The 13,332-nt window shown below is 42.0% G+C and overlaps 1 long non-coding RNA gene across 1 annotated transcript in view; it reads left to right on the top strand.

Moving 5' to 3' along the window:
- Nucleotides 1-4,060, top strand: part of LOC131184085 (uncharacterized) — a 36,364-nt gene extending 32,304 nt beyond the window's left edge. Inside the window, exon 4 of the long non-coding RNA XR_009151913.1 lies at nt 1,501-4,060. This is a non-coding gene — a long non-coding RNA (uncharacterized LOC131184085). The remainder of the gene's footprint in view (nt 1-1,500) is intronic.
- The last annotated feature ends 9,272 nt before the right edge of the window (nt 4,061-13,332 follow it).

The raw sequence follows: 13,332 nt of genomic DNA, 5'->3' as shown, positions 1-13,332 counted from the left end.
ATTGCACACCCATAAATAAATAATAAGGGAGTATCGTTATTAGTCCTGAATCACAGGGCTGCACCTACTATAAACTAAATTTAGAGGGGTAGCATGGAGTGGTCACTGAAGTGTTAGAGTCCAAATCCTGTCTCAGGCAGGTTTTTATTTTTTATTTTATTTATTGGTCAAGCATATGTAAGGTTAGGGTAGTTCTAAGTTGTCCAAAATTTCAACCCTAATCCTAACCCTAACCCTAACAGTAACCCTAACCCTAACCCATCCCTAACCCATCCCTAACCATAACCCCAACCCCAACCCCAACCCCAACCCCAACCCCAACCCCAACCCTAACCCTAACCCTAACCCTAACCCCAACCCCAACTGCAACCCCAACCCCAACTCTAACCCTAAGAGTAACCCTAACCCTAACCCAACCCTAACCCCAACCCCAACCCTAACCCCAACCCTAACCCTAACCCTAACCCTAACCCTAACTTTATGTCTGGTGGCATAAGGTATTCTGACTGAATAAGGTTGCTGGCTGATCATTCTCCTCAGGTTCACATCACATCCCTCGGTTATCATTAAAAGAGATCATTGGTGGTTGCCTTGGATAAAGGTTGGGCTATAAATTCCATGAATATCCAATTATTACCCGTAATACAATTTTATGCCTCTTTTTACATTCAAGTGACCTTGCTAAATTTCATTGGCCATTAACAGTCTATTTTCCCTTTGCAATTAAATCAGGAATTCATTTGGTCTCATGGTAGAAGTAAAAGTTACGATATTTTAAGCCATCTAGGGTGCTTGTGTGTTTTTAAATCATTTCCTTTTGCACCTCTAGCGGTTTACCAGTTTGTAGCATTTCCAACTCCATCATAACCTCGAGCAGTCAGATAGCATTTGGAAGGTGTGGTGCTGAATTTTAATCACTGTTTTGGTTAACTGGAATTGGCTGGTTTTGCTAAACAGTCTTAAAGAGTTGATTTTCTCAGTGGGAGACTGTATATCAGAAAGATATTTAAGGGAAAACTTGAAACTATTTTCCCTGTTTACTGCAGGGAGTTTTCTTCTTTCCTTTCCCCCTCCTTTAGCAATTCTCTTCATGAATGGAGTCAACCAATAATGAAACCTATTCTCATTATATTCAACTCACATCCCACGGTCTGCTGTTTTGTTTTTTTTTAAAAAAGGCCGTTGGGATAGGATGAAAAATTTAGCTAGTTTAACTAGGATTAACCTGAATAAGCCACCTTTCTTTCATTTGATTTATGGTTGAGATCTCTCCTGTCTGGTGATGATCAATGTATCTCTATAAAGTGGATATTTAATTCATTAACATGGTTTGACAAATAATTAAAGCCTAAAAAGCTGAAATGCTGTTGAGAAGCTGTGGATGCTGGAGTCTCAAAAGACGCTTCTAAAGTATGGCAAGTCTCGTGCCTTGAAAAATGAGATGCCCTCTTAAAATCTGTTTAAGAGTAGATTTCACAATAAAATCCCTTATGCCACCAGGCTTGAAATTCTGGGCTTGGACAATCTGGAACTGCGCCGCCTGTGGTCTGATCTAAGCGTAGTACACAAAATTGTCTGCTACAACGTCTTACCTGTCAACGACTTCTTCAGCTTCAACCACAATAATACACGGGCAAACCATCGATACAAACTCAAGGTAAACCGCTCCAAACTCGATTGCAGAAAATACAACTTCAGCAACAGAGTGGTCAATGCCTGGAATGCTTTACTTGACTCCACGGTTACATCCTCAAATCCTCACAGCTTCAACCTCAAACTGTCTACTGCGGAACTCACCCCATTCCTAAGAGGTTCATAAAGGGGGTGTACATAAGCGCACCAGCATACCTACCATCCCCGTCCTACCATCCCCATTTATTCGTATTCATTTCCTTCATTCATGTCCATGTTCATATTCATATCTGCTATCTTGTATATGCCTGACAAACAAACAAATAAATAAATTTATTAAATTTATATGCTGTTCATCTCACTGGTGAGTGGCTCTGGAAACTTATTAATACATATTTTGCAATAGAGTAGTAAATGTTTGGAACGCTCTATCTGATCCTGTTGTTAGTCTCTCTAATCCCAATATCTTTTACCTTGAACTGTCTACCGTGCACCTTTCATGTTTCTTAAGAGGTCCCTAAGGGGATGTGCATAAGCGCACCAGCATGCCTACTGTCCCTGTCCTACCGTTCCCAATTATATGTAATCATTCTATGTGTTTATGGCTATGTTTTGCCTATTTATATCCTTTTTTTTGTGTGCATCTTCTTTGTCCCTACTGATATTGGTTGCTTGATCCCTCAGCCCAAATTTAAATACAATAACAGAGTTAGAAAGGACCTTGGAGGTCTTCTAGTCCAACTCCTTGCTTAGGTAGGAAACCCTACACGACTTCAGACAAATGGTTGTCCAACATCTTCTTAAAAACTTCCAGTGTTAGAGCATTTACAACTTCTGTAGGTAAATTGTTCCGTTGAATAATTGTTCCGTCAGGAAATTTCTCCTTAGTTCTAAGTTGCTTCTTTCCTTGATTAATTTCCACCCTTTGCTTCTTGTCCTGCCCTCAGGTGCTTTGGAGAATAGTTTGACTCCCTCAAGCAGCCCCTGAGATATTGGAACACTGCTATCATGTCTCCCCCAGTCCTTCTTTTCATTAAACTAGACATACCTGCAAGCGTTTTAGCCTCCAGTCCCCTAATCATCTTTGTTGGTCTTCTGGTTCACTTCTGACAACATGACAATTTTGAAATGTTTGGTGTAGGAAGAAAAGACAGAAAACGGCCACATGATAGAGACCCGCTAACAAAAGGCCAAGAAAGTAGATAGACCTCTTTGTCAGGTGTCATTGCAGAAGACCATTATCTTTGGAGGAGAACATCTTTTTGAGTTGTTCTTTATACTGAGAAGATTCTAGAAGCTTAGACGTCATTCTGAGTTATACAGTATGCTTAACTTGCTTGGTTGTTGTTGTTTTTTTGACTTGGCAAAGAAAAGGGAGGAAACTTCACATAGCTATAGGAAGACCTCGAGATTATTTAGGTTAGTTCTGGGTAATCTGTGCAATTCTTAGGATCTTCTTTACATTCCCGGGTTCTGTCAGTTTGCAAGAGAAACAGCTTTATTCATTTATGTTTCATACTTCTTAACTACTCATCTTCCTTGGAGATGGACCAGCCAGATGGACCATCACTGCAGATGCACCATCTAGCTAACATCAGATCTTACAATTTTAGTACTAGGAAATGGAGCCATGAGGTTTTGGTGCATGACATTACCCTTTGAGCTAGGAGCTTTGCCACAGGCCTGGTGTTGTGTGCTGTACAACTTGGCTTTCCAGTGGTATATTAACTATTAAGCAGACTAAGCACATGTTCAGTGGCTAAGATGCTGAGCTGGTTGATCAAAAGGTTGGCAGTTCAGCGGTTTGAATCCCTAGTGCTGCATAACGGGGTGAGCTCCTGTTACTTGTCGCAGCTTCTGTCAACCTAGCAGTTCGAAAGCAGGCAAAACATGCAGGTAGAAAAATAGGGACCACTTTTGGTGGGAAGGTAACAACGTCCTGTGTGCCTTTGGCATTTAGTAACGCCTGCCACATGACCACGGAGGCGACTTTAGACAGTGGCTGGCTCTTCAGCTTTGAAACAGAGATGAGCACCACCCCCTAGTGTCAGGAACGACTAGCATATATGTGTGAGGGTAACCTTTACCTTTAGGGCACCAGGCCCAAAGGGGGCACCACAAAGTTGAGAAAGAAAAAACAACAACAATGAAGATTGGCTTTGTTTGTACAGTATGTACAGAGGAGGGGGGGGGGCACCAAGATTTGTCAGTGTTTAGGGCACCACTTAATCCGCCACTGTTGCTGTCCTAATATTTCTTTTTACTTACTCTTTTCATGTATCTAAATTGTGTTTATACTTTTACCTGTTATCTTATATATATATAAAATAAATAAATAAACTGTGTCTCTCTGTTATTCCCCTGGAACTGCCAATCAATGATTTGTGATGATTTGGCTCGGTATGTTATGCTTTTGTGTTCTGTTTAAATCTGCCTGCTAATAATAATAAAGCCTACAAACTCCTTATCTCCTTCTGCATTTATTGTCTCTGGGTCCTCCAAGAACCCATTTTTGGGCCCTTGGCCATTTATTTATTAATTAAATTTAGAGACCAACCTGTCACTGTGGAAGCAACACTGCCTGACTCTTGGAGATTAGCTTTATAAGACTCTGGAATCAATGCAGAACACAGAAGTATTCTCCGGTACACAGACTTCCCTCCCAGGACTGGATAACGGCCCCAACTTGGAAATCTTTAAAATAGTATTCACTGAGGATAAAACCACCAATAGATACTAGTTATGAAGAGCATTATCTCCAATATTTGAAACAGCGAGGCAGCTGGAACACCAGCTGGGGAACACTAACGGGAAGATGTTAATGTTTTGCTCAGGGAACAGAATGTGAAAGTCTTCGCTAAAGGGAAAAAAAATGCTTCATTAGCAAAACTGAATAAAAGTGTAAAGAAAGAGAGAGAGAGAGAGAGAGAGAGAGAGAGAGAGAGAGAGAGGGAATGTGAATGTCGATGGAAGCTTTGGAGAAAAAATGTACTATTTTAAGAAAATCTACTGGCAACAGCTTACCTATTTGGAAAACTGTCATCCATGTATTATCTATGAGGTAAAATGGGTATGAAAATACAAGGAAAGTATTTTTTGGGGGGAAGTATTTTGTTTTTTATAGAACGAACTAGATAATGAGACAGGGGAAAAACCATAGGCTGGAAAATGGGAAATGGAGTGAGATTAAATTTGGTAGAGCTGTTCATCTCCTAGGCACAGAGTGTTTAATTTCCATCAGGGCTATGGATCTGGTTTGATTTCTGCAATTTCTTGTTACGGCAGGAACGAACCTCTCTTCTTTACCTCTCTACTTTATCCTTCACCTCCCCCCACCCCACTCCATCCCAATTTCCTTTGGAATGAAAATATTAGCAGATAGTCTGACTATCTCAGACAAAAGTAAGGTTAGGTTTTATAAGAAAGAAGATAAAAGGAATCCCATGGCAAAACATCTTAACAATAAATAATATCTGAGCAACACTGACATCCAAAAATGGGAAATAACCGAAATATATAGATCAACAAAAGTCTGGACGTACCACTTTAAGAGCCAGAAAGCACTACTGGCAGGGATGGGCTTCAAAAATTTTAGCAAGGGGTCCTCTGCCCGGTTGCTGGGTGGGCATGGGCATGGTAGGCAGGGCCTAGTCAGCCTCCTGCACCATGGTTGGTGGCGGGGGCTTGCCCTCTCCAGGCTCCAGAGGTTTTCCTTGAACCTCCAGAAGGGCGAAAATGGAGGCCCTCTGGAGGCAGGGCCCGTTTTTCACCCTCCCCAAGCCTCCATGCACGCCCTACACTTACCTACATCCAAAACAGGCTGCTTGGGGACTCCTGGGAGGGGTGGGGTGGGATGGAGTGGGCAATTCCAAACCGGTCCGAACTGGGGGCAACCCACCACTGGTGCAGTGGTTCCAAAATTCCCAGTCCCATCATTTGCTTTTCAGATAGTTTTGACGTTATTGGAATCCATCATCCATTAGTCTTCTACAAGTAAACAGCTGAAATTTCTCCAGCCCTGCCTTAAGGCATGCGAAGTCATTGATTCAGTGTACAGTGTACAAAGATCAACATTTTTCAGAACACAGTAGTTTAGGTAAGGGATTCTGGACACAAAGCGAGGGCCACCTTTGTGCAAAGGGGGAGGTAGAAGGCATATCCACTCATTTTACATGATTAAGAAAGAGACCACACTTTGCTGCAGGCTGAACACAGAATCAGGTGAGGACAGCCAAACACAGAGAAGGGGTGTGTGTGTGTGTGTGTGTGTGTGTGTGTGTGTGTGTGTGTTTTACCTAGCCAGCTAGTTAGACAGGAACAGCTGTCAAATTAGCAGAGCCAAGAGGCACAGTTAATTGGAGAAAGAATAAAGTGCACCCACTGAAATTATTTGAGATAATATAGAATGGGTGTCTTGACATTTGCAGAGATGAAGGAGGAGAAGAAAAGATGGCTGGGAAGCAGTCAGTAGAAGAGATACTAAAATAAAGCCGTTACGATGAGACCATACTTGATTAGTTCACTCCATGGGGACGAGCCATGCGTGAGTAGATTTTATGCAATGGATTAGAACTGTGTATGGGCTGGATCAGCATAGAAGGTGGGATATCTGAAACAAAACAATCTGCTTATAACCAGACCTTAAACTGATCAGCTCCGGTAGTTGTAGCCAAAATTACTACTGAGTTTAAGTGGATTTACAAAAAACAAAAAACAAACAAAAAACAAAAACCCAACAACATTGTGGCAGTGACTCAAGAGAAGTACTGAAACTAATCCCCAACTCTGAATCTGTACCTTATTGGATCTTCCTTTCCCCCTGTAATATGGAAAGATTATTTAATTAATTCTGGCAACTTTAGAATTAGGTCAGTTTGAAGAAAAAGGTATTTTTTAAAAAAGACATGACCCATTTTAGGCAGTAGAAATTGGAAGAAACCATGTACAGAATTGCATTCAAAGAAAACCAAACGTATTTAGGAGTGTAGGTTTCTTTCTGTTTCGCGGTTTCCCTAAACCGAATTCTGTTTGCTTTATGTGGGTATCACTTTCAATTGTTTTAAGGTTCAGAAATGAATTGTGCACATATAAATGCCCATTTCTAATAGCACTCACACTTCATAGCAATTTCTTCTAAATATTCTAATACACTGGTACCTTGAACACTGGTGAAATCTGGTACTCAACACATTTTGATATTAAAATGTTGTCCCAGTACTCGGCATTTGTTTAGTACTCAACGCGCTACTGTAGGAAGAGGGAGACTGATGTGGGAATGGACAGGAAGTTGCCCATTCCGACTTCCTGTCCAAGGGAGAGGATGACCACAGAGGGCGGACAGGAAGTCGGCCCTGCTGGAAAGGTTGCTGACTTACGAAAAGAGACAGACGGAAAGTTCTTCCTGTTGGAAACAAAGTGTCACATGCAGAGGTGGGATTCACTTACCTTCCCTAACAGTTCACAAATGTGAGCGCGCTCTTCGCTTGCTCATTACATCCTGGTGGGTGGGCGGAGCCTCCCACAGTTGCACTACCAGTTCACCAGAACCAGACAGAACTGGCTGAATCCCACCTCTGGTCACGTGATAAGACACCTGGTTTGTTTGGGACTCGTCCTTTTTAATACTCGTCACACCTCCCAGAACCAAAGGTACAACTGCATAATGCATTTTATTTTAACACATGACTATCTTTTGGTGTCAGCTTTATTTATTTATTTATTTATTTATTTATTTATTTATTTATTTATTTATTTATTTATTTATTTATTTATTTATTTATTTATTTATTTCGATTTTTATACCACCCTTCTCCCGAAGGACTCAGGGCGGTGTACAGCCAAGTAAAAATACTATATAAACATTAAAAGAAATTAAAAAACATATTATAATGTGGCCAAAATATTAAAACAATTTAAAATCTTAAAATATAAATAACCCCAATAAAATTTCAATCCAGTCCCGCTTGAATAAATAGGTGCGTTTTCAGCTCATGGCGAAAAGTCCGAAGATCAGGCACTTGACGTAAACCCGGGGGAAGTTCATTCCAGAGTGTAGGAGCTCCAACAGAGAAGGCCCTTCCCCTGGGGGCCGCCAGCCGACATTGCTTGGCGGACGGCACCCTGAGAAGGCCCTCTCTGTGTGAGCGTACGGGTCGGTGGGAGGCAAAAGGTAACAGCAGGCGGTCCCGTAAGTACCCGGGTCCTAAGCCATGGAGCGCTTTAAAGGTGGTAACCAGAATCTTGAAGCGCACCCGAAAGACCACAGGAAGCCAGTGCAAACTGCGCAGGATTGGTGTTACATGGGAGCAACGAGTTGCTCCCACTATTACCCGCGCAGCTGCATTCTGGACTAACTGCAGCCTCCGGGTGCACTTCAAGGGCAGCCCCATGTAGAGAGCATTGCAATAGTCCAAGCGGGAAGTGACAAGGGCATGAGTGACCGTGCATAAGGCATCCCGGTCAAGAAAGGGGCGCAACTGGCGCACCAAGCGTACTTGGTGGAAGGCCCTCTTGGAGATGGCCGCCAAATGATCGTCAAACGACAGTTGCCCATCCAAGAGGACACCCAAGTTATTTTTTCGTACCCCAGTTTTGAATGGACAATTGCATTATGACATTTAGAGAGTATGCATCACAAAAGAATGACGGGGTTTTCATTCCTATAATGGTCCTCACACACAGACTAAAACAAAGAAGCATTCTGTGTACTTAAAAACAATTTATTCTATTCTTTGGTGAAGAATGTACAGTGTAACCTATTACCACAGCTGTCAAGGATTTATAACTTGCTTATTTATATTTCGGGGGTTCTATTCTTAGCTAATGCTCTCCTGCTAATTAGCCAGAATTAGACTCATTTCTCATGGCTTTTATAATAGCATGTCAAATAAAGCATGATAACAAAAGCAGCATTTTGCCATCCTGATGCTGTTCAGAAATCACGGCAGAGGTTTTCATATCTCTTTGGCTTCTGAAGATGAATGCCGAGTGATGCGTATCCTTCATAGGTTTAAAACGAAAGCATCTGGTTATGGACTGCAAGTGGTATAAGAAGCAGTAAGGCCATCTTCTGGGTTTATGAGATGGTGACTTGCAGAGCTGTGCTAGAGGAGAACAGGGTTTTTATAAACAAACACAGGGCCTCAGAATGTGGAATGAAGACTCTGTTTAATCTGCGTGTAATCTCTGTGTTTGAATACAAGAGGATGGGCTTGCCTTGTTTTTCTTTTCCAAGATTCATCTGTAGCTGCTGTGTGTCAAGTTATTTACTACTTGGGTGAGCATCAAAAGGCAGTGAGTTATGTACTTCTTCAAAACGGTGCCAATGCAGGCAAATGTAGGCTTGACTTCGGCACCAAAGTTGTAAAGTACTGGGAGAAGGAGATTTTAATTTTCAGGTTTAAAAAACAAACAAACATTTGGATCCCAGAGTTAAGCAGCCATTATATTTCTGGTAGTAAGTAGAAAAGTCGCAAACCTTTTTTTTTTTTTTTTACTTTCTTTCATTGGAATTTATCTTTGGTTAATTTCTTCATGGACCTGCTTCTCATCAGAAGCTAGTTGGATGGAGACCAGAGGAAGAGATTCCTATCCAATGGTGCTCAGGTTATAAAATTTACATTCGGGAAATACTTTCCTGTTTTTCTCTCTTATTGGCAAGCAAAAATGGTATTTTAATGGATTGATCATTTAATGGGAAAACAATTTTGCAGATATGCAGATTAATGTGTACTTTTGATCTTCAGCGTCTAAGCCAAACGTGGGGAGTGCCATTATCTAATGTCTGGATGCTGCTTTCTGCCTATTATTCAAATTTATGGATTTATTTAGCCAATTTTTTTATGGTTGCTAATTCACCAACTACTCTAACAGCTTTTTATTTTTTTCTAGAGGGTCCAAATGCCAAACATCTATGAACATTTTGAATCTATTTGTGCTTGGAAAAAGTCTTGTTTTCAACAAGTTGTACACATGAGTCAAATCACAGGAGATCTTGGTTTTTAGAAGTCTGACAAAGTTTCCAGTTAAGGGAATGAATAAACAATAATGGCTGGGGTAAAGTGGGGATTGGACATTGCTGCTGTCAGGGTTCCCACGGATGCCCTAATTAAATCATGAGTTTCGAGCCAAGCTTCAAAAAAATCCAGTTATTTATTAGGAGCTCTGATCCTACGTAATTTATGCTCCAATTATGACCCTGTTTCCCCCCTCCCCCCAGGGTGTGTCATCAATCACATTCGCCATGGAGAAATTTCTCAGCTTGTAGAGGTCACTCCCCTTGGTTGCTGTATGTAACCCTGGGATACAGCCTTGAGAGAGATAAGTGTGGAATGTGCATCCGTCTTTGGCTGCTGTGCCATTTCGCTGGTTTCCCATCCCCGCTGGCCTATGGCAACTTGAGAGCAAGCCAGGGATGCTTTGTGAGTTGACAGCTAGTACTTCAAACCAATTTCTGAATAGGTTGAATGTCTTCACAAGGTTCCCCATAAAGGGTGATGCTAAGGAACTGAAAGACATGGGGCATTACATGACAAGAGCTGTGGTGGTGCAGTGGCTAGAATGCAGCATTGAAGGCTAACTCTGCCCTCAGCCTGGAGTTCGATTCGAATGGGGCTCGAGGTTGACTCAGCCTTCCATCCTTCCAAGGTCAGTAAAATGAGGACCCAGATTGTCGGGGGCAACATGCTGATATTGTAAACCACTCAGAGAATGCTTCAAAGCACTATGGAATGATAAATAAGTCTCGATGCTATTGCTATTACAACATGAAGAAACCACTTGCTATCACTGAAATAAATATTTGCACACTCAAAACCGTAGAAATGGTGGTAGATTTCAGGAGAAACCCTTCCATACTTCCACCTCTTACAATACTGGACAACACAGTATCAACAGTACAGATCTTCAAATTTCTAGGTTCTATCATATTGCAAGATATAAAATGGACAGCTAACATTAAAATGTCTTCAAAAAAGTACAACGAAGAATGTTCTTTCTGCACCAACTGAAACTGCCCAAGGAGCTGCTGATACAGTTCTACAGAAGAATTATAGAGTCTGTAATCTGCACCTCTATAACTGTCTGGTTTGGTTCTGCAACCCAACAAGACAGACATGGACTTCAGAGGATAATTAGAACTGCAGAAAAAACAACTGCTACCAACCTGCCTTCTACTGATGACCTGTATAAGTCAAAAAGAGGGCTGTGAAAATATTTACAGACCTCTCACATCCTGGACATAAACTGTTTCAATTCCTACCCTCAAAACAACTCTATAGAGCACTGTACTCCAGAACAACTAGACACAAGAACAGTTTTTTTCTCAAACGCCATCACTCTGCTAAACAAATAATTCCCTCAACACTGTCAAACTATGTATTAAATCTGCAGTATTATTAATCATCTCATCGTTCCCATCACCCATATCCTTCCACTTATAACTGTATGACTGTAACTTTGTTGCTTGTATCCTTATGATTTATATTGATATTGATTGTTTCCTGACTGCTTATTTGTACCCTATGACTATCATTAAGCGTTGTACCTTAGAATTCTTGATGAATGTATCTTGTCTTTTTATGTACACTGAGAGTGTATGCACCAAGACAAATTCCTTGTGTGTCCAATCACACTTGGCCAATAAAAAATTCTATTCTATTCTATTCTATTCTATTCTATTCTATTCTATTCTATTCTATTCTATTCTATTCTATTCTATCCTATCCTATCCTATCCTACCCTACTCTACCCTACCCTACCCTACCCTACCCTACCCTACCCTACCCTACCCTACCCTACCCTACCCTACCCTACCCTACCCTACCCTACCCTACCCTATTCTATTCTATTCTATTCTATTCTATTCTATTCTATTCTATTCTATTCTATTCTATTCTATTCTATTCTATTCTATTCTATTCTATTCTATTCTTCTCTTTGTTGGCATATTCACATGTTCTTTTTTCCACTTCCTAAAGTTCTGCAAGTTTTCAACGAAGGAGAAGAAAACTCTAATACCGTACCTAGAAAAAGTTATGTTCATCAAGGTCATCTTCGCCTCCCAATTCAAAACTTCCTTCCATAGGTGTAATCTTGCGAATTTTCACCATCATCTGATGGCTCTGTCAGCTTGCTTTGTATTTTTAAGAACAGCCACCAGACCGAAGCTTGCTCTTTTAGCACTTCCAGGTGCTGCTGAAAGGTGTGTCTTAACACATAGCTAATTTATCAGAAGGGGAAACTGATTTCCTCCACCACCCTTTCTCTCCCTCTCTTCTAGCGTGCTATTTCCTTCCATAGGCGCAATTATATTTCATCACTATGTCACCAGGAATTAGGATTTCCCCACCCACCCACTTCTTCTCTGCTCCAAGGTTTCAATATGTTGTGCCTCGTCCGCTTTCCCCGCAGCCGGGGCCTTCTTATCTGCTTCCGAACGCTGAGGAATGTCCTAGCATGCCTCCCGGCCCCAGCCCTGGCTCCATGCCCAGACAGGCTGAGGAAGAAGAAGCACCTCCAGCCCCCAGCCCTGGCTCCATGCCCAGGCAAACGGAGCAACTAGACCCCTCCCCCTCCCCCACAGCATGTGAGCCTGAGGAAGGTCAATTACCAACAGCTGCAGACTGGAGTGACCCTCGCTTTAGGAGAATTGATAAGCGGCGTCAACAGAAGGAAGGGAGGGGCAGGCCGGGATAAGTGCTGAGTCATGGAGCCACACCCCATGGCCTATATAAAAGATCTGCTTTCTGGCATTCTCTGAGTCAGGCAAAGTCTACCTTATCTTGCTGAAATCACTTCCTGGTCTCCTGCCTGCCTTGAGAACTTTGCTAGGACTTTGGCAGAGCTGCAGAGGCATGCCTGATTCGGATTTCCCTGACCCGGCCGTCAGCGGAGGAGTGGGACACGACACAATATTTGAATGAATTTGGATGGATTCAAATAAGCAAGGTACTTAGCTAATCCAACTATCTTATTTTTCGGAATATAATACGCATCATGTTAAGTTCGGGAAGTAACGAGGCTGGAGACCAGGGTAGTGACAACAGCTCTTTAATATAGGGTGAACCCAGCAACAGGCTGGGCGAAAACCCTCTCCTTTTATATAGTTCTGTTGGAGGGTTTGACCAATCAGCAACGTGCTGATTTCCCGCTCAAATATTTAAAGGTACAGCATTAATACATAACACTCCTCCCCTCCCAGAAAACACTTTGCCTATATTTACATAAATATTTACATGTTATTTTTCGACGTAGTCACGCAAATAACCTGGGCGTCTCCTAGTCCTTTCTGACCTGCGCGGTTCAGTTCTGGGTGGTGTTTTGAGCTGGTCGGAGGGGCTGTTTTCTCCTCCCAGCACTTTCTCTGGGCCAACGGGCTCCGGATTATTGGCCGACTCTTTTTCTTGGTCATCGGGCCTTGGATTACTTTTTTCAATTTCCCTGCCGCTTCCCTCGGGAACCTGATGGCGTCGCTGGAACTCAGGGACCTCAGCTAAGTCTTGCGCCTCCCCCGGGTCATTGTTGGCTGTGGAATCAAATTGGTATTGATCATGATATGTTTCATTTGGTTCAGTTTGGTCGGTTATTCGTTTTCTTAACTGATCTATGTGGCGCCTCCACACTCGGTTGTCGGGTAGCTCCACCACGTATGATTTTGGGCCAGTTACTTTAATTATTTGTCCTGTGAGCCAACTAGGGCCG

This window comes from Ahaetulla prasina, chromosome 12 (assembly GCF_028640845.1).
Source record: "Ahaetulla prasina isolate Xishuangbanna chromosome 12, ASM2864084v1, whole genome shotgun sequence".
Lineage (NCBI taxonomy): Eukaryota > Metazoa > Chordata > Lepidosauria > Squamata > Colubridae > Ahaetulla > Ahaetulla prasina.
The sequence above is the reverse complement of the archived record's forward strand: the minus strand, read 5'-3'. Positions and strand labels throughout refer to the sequence as shown.